The following is a 14,638-nucleotide window of genomic DNA, read 5'->3' on the forward strand; positions in this document are numbered from 1 at the left end:
ATTATCCCCTCTTCTGAAATACAATCACAACTTAAAGGCTTGATTCATCTGGAATGTCAGTCTATATCTCCAAAAAAATAAGTTTTGAAGCCTTTTTACAATGCGCCCTCGGGCTTATGTAGAAAAAACCCCTTTGATCCAAAACGATGGTTGAAACTGAAAAGGCCCCTACATATCTGTCGTGTGTCCACCATCATCATGGAGGTTGTTACAGCTGTCACGAGCTTGATCTTTGCATCATTATTTTCCTCCATGCGTGCGATAGGGTTGCCACTTGGAAATTCCCTTTTTATGTTGCAACCGCTTGATCACGTGGGTTTCTACTTTGTTTGCATTCGTGCTTCCTGGTTTTGCCACGCGGTGCATCTTGCTGCCTTTCGCCTTTGAAAGGAGCAAAGTGATGATCAAGTGACCAGTACAGATGATTGGAGAAGAGTTAGACATTGCGGTTTTATAGGAGTGTTGGAGATAGGAACATGCACCTATGTTCCAAATAGCATAAGTAGATTCAATGTATTGGGCGAGTTATGATTGATTTTCTAGTCATAGTCAGGAAGAACAAAGAATCAGTATAGCAAAGTTAGTTTGATCGGTAACCGATAGATCTATTGTTATATTTTTAAGTTATGAATTATTTTGTTGACATAAGAAAATTTTAATGAGCGGGAAAATGTAATAGGTGACTACATTCAATGAACCTAGGGAATTGTTCCAAGGTTCTTCACCGACCTAACAAAGTTCTTTATAGGGAGATGTAAACTGTATGATTTCATGTATCAAGAGAGAGAATCTGATCGTGCGGTGGAAGAAGAAGTTAGGTTTTAATGTTTAGTCAGTGTTATAAGATGAGCAAAAGCAGATCTAACCAGGCACATAGGTGCTAACTTCAGATTAGTTGAACTTGTTGTCTTCCTAATAGTTGCAGTAAGAAAATCCTCCAACAAGGTCACTCCTAACAGGGTGCGGTAGGATCCTAGCAAGTCCGAAGGTGAAATCCTCTAACAAGGTTACACATTAGCTTGTGTTTGTAAATCCCAGTAACGTGGGTAGCTCCTAACAAGGCTGGGTCCTAACAGGCCTTATTGTATATCTCTTAGCTGGGTAAAACACTCTTAACCAGGTGTGCCCCTAATGGGGTGATTATATGACCTTAATTGATTAGATCTCTATACCGTAGTTTGTAGATCTTTGTGGGTACTAATTCCCACTATGGTTTTTCCCATTTGGGTTTCCACATGAAAAATCATTGTGTTATGGTTTGCATGCTTTATTGGATGTTTGCTTATGTGGTTATATTTCTTGCATGCTTATTGATTTTCAAGTTGGTGAAAGTGGTTATTAGATTTATTAAGTTTTTGCTTGCACTAATTCACCCCCCCTCTCAGTGTCTTATAAGTTTATCATGTGTTCCCTTGTCAGTGACCTTTGTTTGTGTGGTGCTTCATGGATTTAATCTCGGTAATGTTTATTTGCATCTATGTCTTATTTCATGAATGATATTTATGTTGTTAATAATATTATTGATGGTATAATGTTTCCATCTTCACTCCTATTATTATTAGTATTGTTAATAATATATTATGCGATTATTTGTAAAACTAATGTTTTGATTGGCCTATTGTGAATTTGTGAGCATAATTCATGTGTTAGTATATTTGTGGTGGTGGAGTATAAAATAATGAATAGTTTTACACGAGTAATAATATTTGGGGCAGATGTTAATTATATGTGTTGAACATTGATTTTTTATTATTCATTTGGTGGGAGTTGGTTGAGTATTGGAAATAATTAATTGAATGATTTATTAAATATTCTTGGGTTTTGTATAGTCTTGGTTATTTGATGGTTGTGTTTCTCGTACAAGTTTTTGGAAGGGAAATATTATTTTTGTTCTTTGGTTTTTTGGAAAGAGTCCCTAGAAATTTTGGGAGGAGTATTTGAGAGGAAGTTTTGAGGGAATTTTTTAGAGAGTTTTGGAAGGAATTTCTTGCATTTTTTAGTAGATTTTTGGAGGAGTTCTTTGGTGATTGCTTTTGTGTGATGGATTGAGGATTTTTTGGAGTTTTTTCTTGTTGCAAGTTTCTTAGTTGCTAATTGGAATTTGCTATAGTTTGTGGGAGTGTTGTTGTACAATATTCTCCTTCTTTCTCCTTGTTCTTGCATGATTCAAGGTAGGGTTTATTACCCTGTTTGTTTAATCTTCAGTTATTTGCATTTGAAATAGAAATATAATGAATTAGTACCTTTCATTGAAATTTGGAAATGGTTTTAAATTCTGGTTGTAATGTTAAGTATTGCGTCGAAATGCTATCTTTCTCATTGTGCTTTTTGGGGCTATTTTTTAGTGTTTCAAGACTTGTTTTCTATTTATGAGTCTTGGGATCAAATTGAAGGTTTTTTTGGAAGGAAAAAATGCACCCTTAAAATGGATCTTGGCTTGATTTTGTCTTTGGAGTCATCAAGGTGTCCAATTTCATGCCCTAGGTCAACCCAAGTCCTAATTCTCATAACTGTGAATTGATTGTTAAAATTGTTAATTGATAGTTGCAATTGTCAGTCGAGAATTTTGCAATTGTTATTATCTAGTTTTTCATTTTATATTATTTCATTTTGCATTTGTTATTTCTATTGGAAAGAGACACTACACAAATCATTCAGTGTTGTCGTTGATATCAACCCAAGTCAGTGTACCCATTCGCATTACATGATTTGATCATATCGGAAGTCAGATTGGAGATTGCTTCAAGTTCGACAAGCTTAGAACAGAGCATCTGACACATTTCAGTATTTTGGCTAGTACTTGTTTTTTAGGCTACCATTTTGTGTTGCAGATCTGAAGGAAGGTAGATGGATGTCTGGAACATATTATTCCAGAGTTTTGGTCTTCGGTGATAATTGGTGTGTAAGTTACAAGCTTCTGAGTATCAGATTACAGTCTGCCAGTACAGTGCAAGTTGACTTGTGTAGTTGATCGTTGTGCAAATTTGATGGAGCAGTTTTAGTGATTGATTTTTGGATCTATGAAGTTTGGCCAATATTTGGGGAGCATGTGGATAATTATTTTTGGTTCGCAAAAGCATTGGAGTTTGAATTCAGCCAAAAGTCCATACATGTTTCAATAATGTTCTAAGTGTTCTTGAGTCGACTAGTGATGGATATGATTTCATGTTGCGGATATATATAATCAATGTTTTTAATCATTTTAAGTATGGAAAAGGTGTTGGTAATCAATTTTGCACAGTTTCACGTGTGCAATTTAGAGATCTATGCTCTGGGTTTGTGTCAAAGCAGTGAGAGATGAAGTGTAAGAAATAGGTCTATCGTGCTTAACCAGAACTGTACTTTGGCATTTGTAGATGTTGTTCTTTAGTAAAAACATTTTAGTTATCTTTTGTAAATGATTTTGTAGGCAGTGAGCATCCTTTTGAGAAGTGACCTCTAGGTAGTGTTCTTGAATGCATGTGCATTCCCATTAAAAAACCTTTATTTGAGTATACTCATATTGTGGATTTTCCCTTAACCAGGTTTCCACGTATAAAATCCTTATGTTATGGTGTCGTGGTTGTTTATTTTATGTTCTTGCATCTTTATTTTTAAATATGTTAAGTTGTTGAAAGAACAAGTTGATAATATCAAAGTTTACAGGACACTAATTAACCCCCCCCTCTCAGTGTTCCTTGATGCCAACACTTTGTATCAGAGATTGGTTCCTCAGAGGAAGTTTAACAACTTGAGGAAGATATGGGAAGGTGACTCAATAGATTTTGATGGTCTTCATTAACAAGTCCTTGTAGCAAATGTAGATGATCTTGATAAGTCCAAAGTTGAAATTTGGGAATTGCAAGCGAATCTTAAGGACACTGAGAATTTTATTACTCATTAAAAGAGCAACTAAATAAGTCCAGGGAAAAGAGAATGGAACTCTATGATAATATAAAGTAGAAAGAAAGAAAAGGGATGGATGATGGTCACCCGAGTCAAGCCTTGAAGGAGAAGACAAAAGACAATGCAGTCCTGAAATATGAGATGGAATCTATAGTGATGGGATTAACCAAGGAAATTGAGGGAAGAAAGAAGAATGAAGAGAATCTTAACCATTCCTTGAAAGATAGATCTGATGAATGTTGCAGACTTGATTGTGAGATTGGCCAACTAAATCTTGACTTGCAAGAATCCAAACACCACAAGGGGGAGCTTGGAAGGCGGATTGTCATTCGTAGGGATGAACTTGCAATTGCAAATGACTATAAGGAGAATTTCAATATTATCTCAACTAAACTTGATATGATGTTGGAAATCTAGAAGAGTGAAGATGACAAGAAAGGTATTGGATTTGAGAAAGGTGAAAGCTCCAGATTTGGTCAAAGCAATTCCAAGTCAGAAAATCAAAAGAATAAACCTAGAAGGTCTTCGGTAAGACAACCTAATGCTCAAAGGTATTCATATTTAAATGGTAATTGCTTTGTTTTCAATAAATTTGGTCATAAATCTATTCAATATAAAATTAGAATGAATCAAAATGGTCCATCTTTCTTCGATCAATGTTTCAAATGCAATAAGTATGGACATAAATAAAATGAATGCAAAAGTATGATGAATGACTCTTTCAATAGAAGGAATATTAGATGTTATGCATCAAATAGGTTTGGTCACATTGCTAATCAGTGTATATCAAGAGGAAATAAAGTGAATCATAGGTTTGGACAGGGAAATGTTGTGTGCTACAATTGCAAAAAATCTAGTCACATTGCAAGATTTTGCAGAAGCAAGAATGTGAATAGGAATGGTCCGACAAACAAGAACAATAATGTGTTGTTAGATGATAAAGAAAAAGTGAAAGTGGATGAGATCATGAATCAAATGAAGAAGACATGAGTAAAGAAGAGTGATTTTGATGCTGGAAATGGGTCCGCAATAGAACCTGGTGCTGGAAATTTATTCAAGAATTGATTTAAGGCTTCTAGCCTAAGGGGAGTTTTCAAGAAAATCCTATTCTCCCCCACTAGCAGTTGGTACCTGAATCTGATAGATTGTTAGAAGTTGCATTAGGGTATTGCAAATGATTTAGAAGGATTTTTGGAAGAGATTGAGCAATGTTGAAGATCTGTAGAAGAATTTTGTGGAGTAGTCTGAGTAAATAAGGTATCTCGAAGGTTTAGGAAAAAAACATTTATTACACTAAAATTTTAGATATGTGAATGATAAAATGAAACTTAAACTTCTCATTTATCACTTTGCATTTGAAGAGAAAGAGGTTTAGAGCGTTCCACAAGTAGATTTCCCCAGAGATCAAACCCACAAAGAGATTCCATGTAAAAACCTAATCTAGCGAAGAAGTGAAACCTTTCAAATTAAAATTTCTGAAGATTGATACTCCTTTAGTTGTTGATATTATGGAGAGATCCCGCCCCAAACTCAAAAAGCACCCATTCAAATCTATAGAAGATGATCTGCTAGGTGCCTTTTCTTCGGTCCCATATGGAGTTCTTCATGTTAAGGATATTAGGGCTTATATTAATGCCAATATTGAGGAGTTAGGAGGCTCTTAGATGTTGAATCTATATTCCAATAAGCTTCTAGGAGAGAATCTCAAAGTTAAGCCTGAATTCAAGGTTTTGGAGGAGAAGAATTTTATGTAGGTTGTTAAGTTTCCGGTGTTTGAAGAGAATGAATGGGTTTGATATGTATTGAGCCGAATTCATGTGGTTATGCAAGCCATTTAAGATTACAAAGGAAGCAATCAGTGTTGTAATAGGTTTAAACTCATCCGTGGTTTTCCCATGCTTCAGTTTGTGAAGAATCAAATGGTTACTGATGCAACCGACTCTAAATTTGATAAGAGGGTTATGACTATCAATGACATTATGGAGCTAGATGTGAAATTTTCCTCTATGGTTGTGGGCTACAAGATTTATCACTCAAGTTGGGAAAAATCTATATTCGGTACTACTATTTATGATGCATTTTAGATGATTAAGGATAATAAGGAGTATGACCCATGTGAGCTACTCCAGAGCTAGCTGGTTGAGAATGTGACTTCGATAAAGAAGGACAAGAAGAATAAATTCAAATATGGTACTTTTATCTTATACTTATTCTTCTATTTCATGAATGAAGTTTCGCGTATTGGTAATGTGCAATGGGATAGTGACATACCACTGATAATTGAAATCAAAGAACTTCTATATAACATTGGAGATAGTAAAGCTCGAAGAACTGCTCTTTTGGGCTATTTCAAGAATTTCCAAAGTATGATGCAAGACAAGGAAAGGATCCCTGAATAAGTTGTTGAAAAGTACCAAGACTCAACTTATTTCATGGTTGACATTGATCAATGCTTGATGGAAGCAGTAGAGCCTAGGACAGTGTAGATGATGCCTATGGGGTATGAGGTTGAGGAGAAAATTCTAGAGGTGTATGCTCAACATCTGTTGAGTAAGCCTATTGACACCTCAGAGGAGAGATTTAGTACATTTGCTGAGAAGGACTTGCAATTGCACTCTTAATTTAAGAAGCCCAAGATAGTGAGGAAGGTTAGAAAGGAAGTTGAGGAGTATGCAATAAGCATTGACATTACAAAAGAAACAGTCTGGGAGGCAAGGAAGAGAACAATGCGAGCTGTAGAGGAGAATCCAGTCAAGGAATATAGTTCTACAACCTCCTCCGCTAGATCAAGACAATCCAGAATCTCTGCACCCTCATCCAGTCCTTCTAAGCCAACCAACTCTATGAAATATCAAGCCAAATCATCTGGAAGAGAGGGAAATAAGAAGAAAAATAAGAGATCAAGGGTATATGTTGAGGATGATGAAGAGACTGAATCTGATGAAGTTGTGAAGGAAATCAAGTCCAAGGGCACTAAAGCACCTAAATTCTCTAAGGACATTCCCTATGATGAAGAGAAATCAAGCAAGAAGATAAAGATTGATTCAGACAAATCTGGTATGTCAGTATATGAATTGGAGAAAGCTTTGACTACGCAAGGTAATCTAAAACCACTTTCTAAATTTTCTGATAAGTTTGACGATGTCGGTCAGAAAATTCTTGAGGAGGCCACTATAAAATATTTGAACACATTCAATAGAGAACTTGTTGAGATTATGTTAGAAATTCCTAAAAGTCTATATGATGTTTTAGAAATGAGGAGAGTTAGTGCTGAAGCTGAGGATGATTGACTAAGAGAGTTTATCGTAGTCAATCTATGCCCGGTGATATCTTTGGAAGAAATGAATAAGATAATCAAGGAAGCCAAAAATGAGTTTAAAAACAAGACAAGGATAAATAAGATTATGATTGGGTATACTAAGCAAGTGATTAAAGAGACAAAGAAGATCCTTAAGTTAGTTCAAGAAAGGAACAAATTTGATGTTGTCTAAGAAGAAACTCAAGGTGGTGGTGATTCATCGACTCCGGAAGTCCAAGATTTTCACTCTAAAGTTGAACTGAAGAGTTGAAAATGGATGCAATTGATGTTGGCAACAAGGTAGAAAACTAAGGGGGGGGGGTGAATCAGTTTTCTCAAAATCTCTTCTTAACTCAAATACAATTTCAGATATGATAATTAACAATGAAAGCATAAATCAACACCACATCAATAGACATGGAAAACCCGGTCAAGGGTAAAAACCACAATGGGAACCTACCCACAATATGATGATACCCTGTTAGAAGTATATGAAATATTACAATGGGAAATTCAAATGCATTCAAGCACACTGCCTAGAGCTCGCTGGTAAAAAAAACAAAGGGCTACAACTGAGGGAAGACTCGCTATCTTACAAAAACATTCAAAATACATTCAAAAGATCATGGACTAAGAAAATAACATCTCCTCATGCCTGGTTACAGTTCTGGTTAAGCACATAACACATATACCACTCCTTCGCACTTCTTCACACTTCTTCACTTCTTCTGAAAGATCAAAACATTATTTGCACATACAGATCACTCTCACACGAGTATTACATTTATTTATACATATCATCAACCTATCTTTCAAGGTCGGATCAACACACATCACACATTACAAAGATATAGCCATACATGCTACAATATTACATGCAGACCAGAACAATGTTGGCTAAGACATAGTATGGACCTAAATCAACACCTCGAACACCAAACACCTCTGAGAATTATGCCTCGAGCATTCGCAACACACTACAATCATCATGTTAGCCAAGAACATGACGAACACCATTGGATCAAGGAAAATCATCAATAACGAGCACAACGATCAATGAGGAGCACCAACACGGATAGGAAACGATCTAGAAACATCCACATAAACAACCACACCAACACCACTTACTAGAATCTCCATCATCATTATACTGAACTTCAAGAACACTAACTGAACTGACTGTCAAACTGAAAGATGCACTTGCGGACCTCCAAATCATAAACCATATGAATTAAGGACACACCAAAATGTCCCAAACACTCTACCAAATCCGCAAACCAAGATATCGTAACCCGAAGAAATCTGGAGCAAAATCCAGAACACTGAACAACACCAAACAACTGTGAATCCAGCCGCAATACCGTATCTCATAACTCGATCAAATCTCTAATGCAAACCAATGAAACTATAGTTGAACCAACTAGAGATACTTATCTCAAAACCCTTTAATCCACAACAACCCATCTGCAACACACTGACCAAATCAACTCACTTAATCTAACTGCAACATTGGAACACACAGAGGAATATGTTGACATCAATGATAACACATCACTCAGCCAATCCAAACACATATTTTCTCATTATTCCAACAATCTCCCCCTTTGGCATTGATGGCAACATATGATGTGAAAAATAATCAATGACAAAGAAAGAACAACTCTTAACAATCTCCCCCATAATACAAATATTCTCTCCCCCTTAGATCATTACAGAGTTTTTCACATGATTCTCTCCCACTTTGACATCAATGCTAAAGGTACATATATGCAATCATGATTCTCCCCCCCTTGAACTAACTCGCAAATCTGAACATCTCTCCCCTAAATCTAAACATCTCAACTACAACACTAACTACCCTCCCTGAGTAGCATCTTCCACTCATCAATCTAGATTACAAGATATGACTATGAAGTCCATCAGACTGATGCAAATCCATGCATCTTAGTTCTTATCAGGAGGGGAAATCACCCCTATCTTCTCTCCGAGATACTCAAAAGTATCCTTTGGAAAAGGCTTCGTGAAGATATCTGCAATTTGTTCCTTTGTAGATACATACTCCAATCTGACTTCCTTCTCATTCACATTTTCTCTCAAGAAAAGGAACTTGATTGATATATGCTTAGTCTTTGAATGAAACACCAAATTCTTAGAAATGTTTATAGCACTTGAATTATCACAATATATAGCAGTAGGTTCATCATAAACAATTATGATATTATTTAACATCTGCTTCATCCATACCACTTGAGTACAATTTATAGCAACACCAATATACTCAGCCTCTATAATAGATAAAGAAATAACATTATTCTTCTTACTCATCCAAGAAACCAATCTCTTTCCCAAGAAAAATGCACCACCACTAGTTCTTTTTCTATCATCCACATCTGTGGACCAATCAGCATCAGTAAAAGCACTCAAATTAAAATCATCATCTTTAGGAAACCACAAACCAAAATCTACAGTTCCTTTCAAATATATGAAAAATCCTTTTCACAGCTACAAAATGAGATTCCTTAGGATTAGCTTGAAATCTAGGAACAAGACATGCAACATTCATAATATTTAGTCTAGTCTGAGTTAAATATAACAATCCACCAATCATAGATCTGTATCTAGTCTGATTTTCTTTCGGAGAGTCATCATCCTTTGTTAACTTACATTCAATTACCATAGGGGTACCAACTGGCTTTGAATAATCTAAACCAAAATTCTTCAACAATTCCTTCACATACTTGGACTGAGATATAAAAATGCCTTTATCCAATTGAGTAATTTGCAATCCCAAAAAGAATTTTATCTCACCAATAAACTCATTCTACATTTCATCAGCAAACTTCTTCCGTCCAAAAATAATATCATCAACAGAAAATTCAAAAATCAAAATGCTATCATGATCAATCTTGAAATACTGATTACTATCAGTAGTACCTCTATTGAACCCAAGCTTTAGAAAATAATTATCCAATCTAGTATACCAAGCTCTTGGGGATTGCTTCAATCCATACAGTGCTTTGTTTAGTCTACAAACCATATCTCCTTGATCTGTCAACTGAAATCCATCTGGTTGCTCTATATAAACTTCCTTTCCAACTCACCATTAAGAAAGGCTGACTTGACATCCATTTGATACACTTTAAAATATTTGTAAGTAGCATAAGCAAGAAATAATCTAATAGATTCAATTCTTGCCACCAAAGAAAAAGTCTCTTCAAAGTCAACTCCTTCCATATAAGAATATCCTTTATAAACAAGTCTTGCTTTATTCCTAACAACTTCACCTTGTTCATCCAATTTGTTTGGGAAGACCCATTTTGTCCCAATTACATTTTTATCCTTAGGTTTGGGAACAAGAATCCATGTATTATTCTTTTTAATCTGATTCAATTCTTCTTCCATTTCTTTAACCCAATTTTTATCTTTTCAAGCTTCATTAACATCTTTAGGTTCAATCTTAGAAATCAAGTAATATTCTTCAATCATGTCTCAGTCTGAACCATGGCTTTGAAAATCTTGAACTTCTCCAAGGCTTCAAACTTCTACCTTAAGAAAGTAACACACATAATCCTTGAATAGTCATCAATCAACAACATGAAATATCTATCTCCCTGCAAGCTTCTCACTCCACAAGGACCACACAAATCAGTATGCACAAGGTCCAACAATCCATTAGAACTATATTGTTTGCTTTTAAAAGTAACTCTTTTTAGCTTTCCTAACTGACAATCCTTTCATACCGGATTAGTAGGATTTACCAACTTAGGAAGATCTCTCACTATTTGAGTAGAACTTATCTTAACCATGCAATCAAAATTCACATGACACATCCTTCTATTCCATATCCAACTTTCATCAATCTGAGCAATCAAACAACTTTTACCATCATCATTCAAGTGAAAGATATTACCTTTAGTCTCTGTCCCTAATGCAATCTCAATTCTGGAACCACTTAAGATTCTAAACTTGTCATTCTTGAATTGTAAATCATATCCCTTGTCAACCATCTATCCAACACTCAAGAGATTATGATTTAGACCTTCTACATACAAGACAACATCAATATTGTGTTTACCATCAAGAGAAATGAAACCTCTACCACAGATTATACCAGCTTTGTTATCACCAAATCTTACTACACAACCATCATACTTTTCCATACTCACAAAATTACTATTATCACCTATAATATGATGATAGAAGCCACTTTCAATATCCCATTCATCTTTCTCTTCAACTTTAACAACCAAATCTTTCTCCTCATTAATGTAGCTAACATAATCAATAGGCACTAGATCATCTTCCTTGATAGCAATGAATACCCATTCATCATCACCTGAATTTCCATTCTCAAATTCATTATCTGTCACACCTTCATTAGTATCATAATAACATTTCTTCTGAAATTTAGGCTTGTATTGTTTCCTAGGAACTCTTTCCGGACACCTTGAAGCAAAATGTCCTATTTTATTACATGAAAAACATTTAAGAGACAATTTTCCTTCATACTTACCAGCTCCTTTAGGCAATCTCCTAACAATCAAGGCTTTGATCTCCTTGAGCTCTTTTTCTTCTTCTCCCATCTCCTTCATCTCCTTCTCATATCTAGATACCCTTTTGAATAAATTTCTCTTGGATCATATCTCTACTTTTCAGAAATAGTATCTTTGAATGCAGATTCTATCTTAGGAAGAGAGTCACAAAACTCACTCAATTCAAAGGCATCAAGATTTCCAATTAGCATGTCTCTAGTCATATTAGTCACTGTTTGGATCTCCTCAATAGAAGCAACCTTGTGCTTGTAAGAAGGGGGCAAGGATCTCAACACTTTAGCAAAAATATATGATTCTTCCAATACTCCACCGACACATCTGATATTGCACACAAGCTCATTCACTTTTTGCATAAATGAAGTAATGTTCTCATCTTTTCCCATCTTCAACAACTCATACTTTCCCTTCAAGCTCTACAACTTGGCAATCTTCACATGACTATCACCTTCATACAAGGTTTCAAACTTCTTCCAGATCTCATGAGCAGTCTGCAAGTCCATCACATTAGTCATTCTAGAATCAGACAAGACATTCAATAATTCTTCCTTAGCTCTAATTATATTCAACTTCATTTATCTCATCCAGAGTTGTAGGACCATTATGAGAAATGTTATACACATTTTTAGTAATCTTCCAGTAATCTTCACCAATGCATCTCAAGTGACACTCCATCCAACTTTTCCAAAGAGTGTAGTTTGTTCCATCAAATCTCAGACTATCTTTCTTATAAGTTTCCATCCTGGATCACCTCAAGAGATCAAGCTTCTTCGAAGGAACTAGCTCTGATACCAATTGTTGGAAACAAGGAAAAAAACTAAGAGGAGGGTGGGGGGAATCAGTTTTCTCAAAATATCTTCTTAACTAAAACACAATTTCAAATATGATAATTAACAATGAAAGCATAAATCAACACTGCATCAATAACACATATAACACCAAGATTTTTGACGTGGAAAACCTAGTCAAGGGAAAAACCACGGTGGGAACCTACCCACAATATGATGATACCCTATTAAAAGTATATGAAGTATTACAATGGGTAACACACATGCATCCATGCACACTTCCTAGAGCTCATTGCTAAAAAACAACAAAGGGCTACAACCAAGGTAAGACTCACTGTCTTACAAAAACATTTGGATTACATCTGGAAGATCATAAACTGAGAAAATAACATCTCCTCATGCCTGGTTACTATTTTGGTTAAGCACATAACACATATACTTCTCCTTCACACTTCTTCACACTTCTTCATTGCTTCCAAAAGATCAAAGCATTATTCATGCACCTAGATCACTCTCAAAAGAGTATTACATTTATTTATACATATCATCAACCAATCTTTCAAGGTCAGCTCAACACACATCACAAATTACAAAGATATAGCCATACACACTACAATATTATATGCGGACCAAAACAATACCGACTAAGACATAGTATGGACCTAAATCAACACCCCAAACATGAAACACCTCCAAGAATTATGCCTCAAACATCCGTAACACGCTACAATCATCATGTCAGCCAAGAACATGAAGAACACCACCAGATCAAGAAAAACCATTAATAATGAGCACAACGATCAATGTGGACCAGCAAAATGGATAGGAAACAATATAGAAACATCCACAAGCATCATGAATTACCATAAAAACAACCACATCAACACCACTTACTAGAATCTCCATCATCATTTTACCGAACTTCAAGAACACTAATTGAATTGAGTGTCAAAATGAAAGATTCACTTGCAGACCTCCAAATCATGAACCATCTAAATTCAGGACACACCAGAATGTCCCAAACACTGCCAAATCCGCAAACCAAGATATTGCAACATGAACCAATGTGAAGCAAAACGTAGAACACTGAACAACTGAGAAACCAACCGTAATACTGGATCTCATAACTCGATCAAATATCCATGCGAACCAATGAAACTATAGATGAATCTGTAGTGTCAAAAAATTGTGACCCCCACAATTTTAACCATATTTTAGGTCCTCACCTCGGCGGCGACATCTTATTCCCCAACCAAGACCTATTTCTGCATTCTCACCCCTTCACCCTTCCTCTTTCAAGACCTGTGGCTTCTTTAGACCCTATCCAAACCCCAAAATAGGGCAGGACAGGGCTGTGGTGCCCCTGTCCCCACCCCTTAGGGTGACCCTAAGTTAGGTCTGCCCAGTCTCCTATGCATAATTTTCCTTCAAGGTTTGTAATTCCTCTTTGTTGGCCTTTGATGGTTGAAAATTAATCCTTGAGGCATGTATAAAAGGGGATTCAATTCCCTCATTAGGAGGCGAGGCATAAGGATAAGATACAAGGTTTCAAGGTCATCATCAAGCATTCAAGCATTCAAGTCTTCTTCATTCATCCATTGGAGAAACATTACAACATTCATTTACAAGCATGTGTGTATGTTATGTTTTTTTCATGTTACATGCCATTTAATATAATATTTGTGGTTACATTCAAGAAGCAAAGCAATAATCATCAACAAGTTGCAGATCTACAAGGTATACATTTCCATTGTTTACATTCAAAGCATTTGCAATTACTTTCTTTCAAGGTTGATTCCTCAACTGGGGTTTGACTGAGGAAAACTCCTATCCACAACCATTCTCCCTCTCTTTTATGTGTGTAGGTTGCAGGTGTGTAGCTGTAATTGCAGGTTTGGGCTTCATTTATAGAGACGGAAGAACCCTTTTCATTTCGTGAATTTTGTGGAGGACCATGTACATTCCCGCCACGGTCCCAACGAATTTTCTCCAAATTTGTAGGGCAGATCCATATCAGTCTAAGTAGCTCAAATTCAAAATTACAGCGTGATCCCAAACTGGTAGCTCCTCATTTCACTCATTTCCTCTCTCTTTTCCACATAGTCAACAAGTCAACT

The sequence above is a fragment of the Cryptomeria japonica genome, chromosome 2 (genome assembly GCF_030272615.1).
Source record: "Cryptomeria japonica chromosome 2, Sugi_1.0, whole genome shotgun sequence".
In the NCBI taxonomy this organism is placed as follows: domain Eukaryota; kingdom Viridiplantae; phylum Streptophyta; class Pinopsida; order Cupressales; family Cupressaceae; genus Cryptomeria; species Cryptomeria japonica.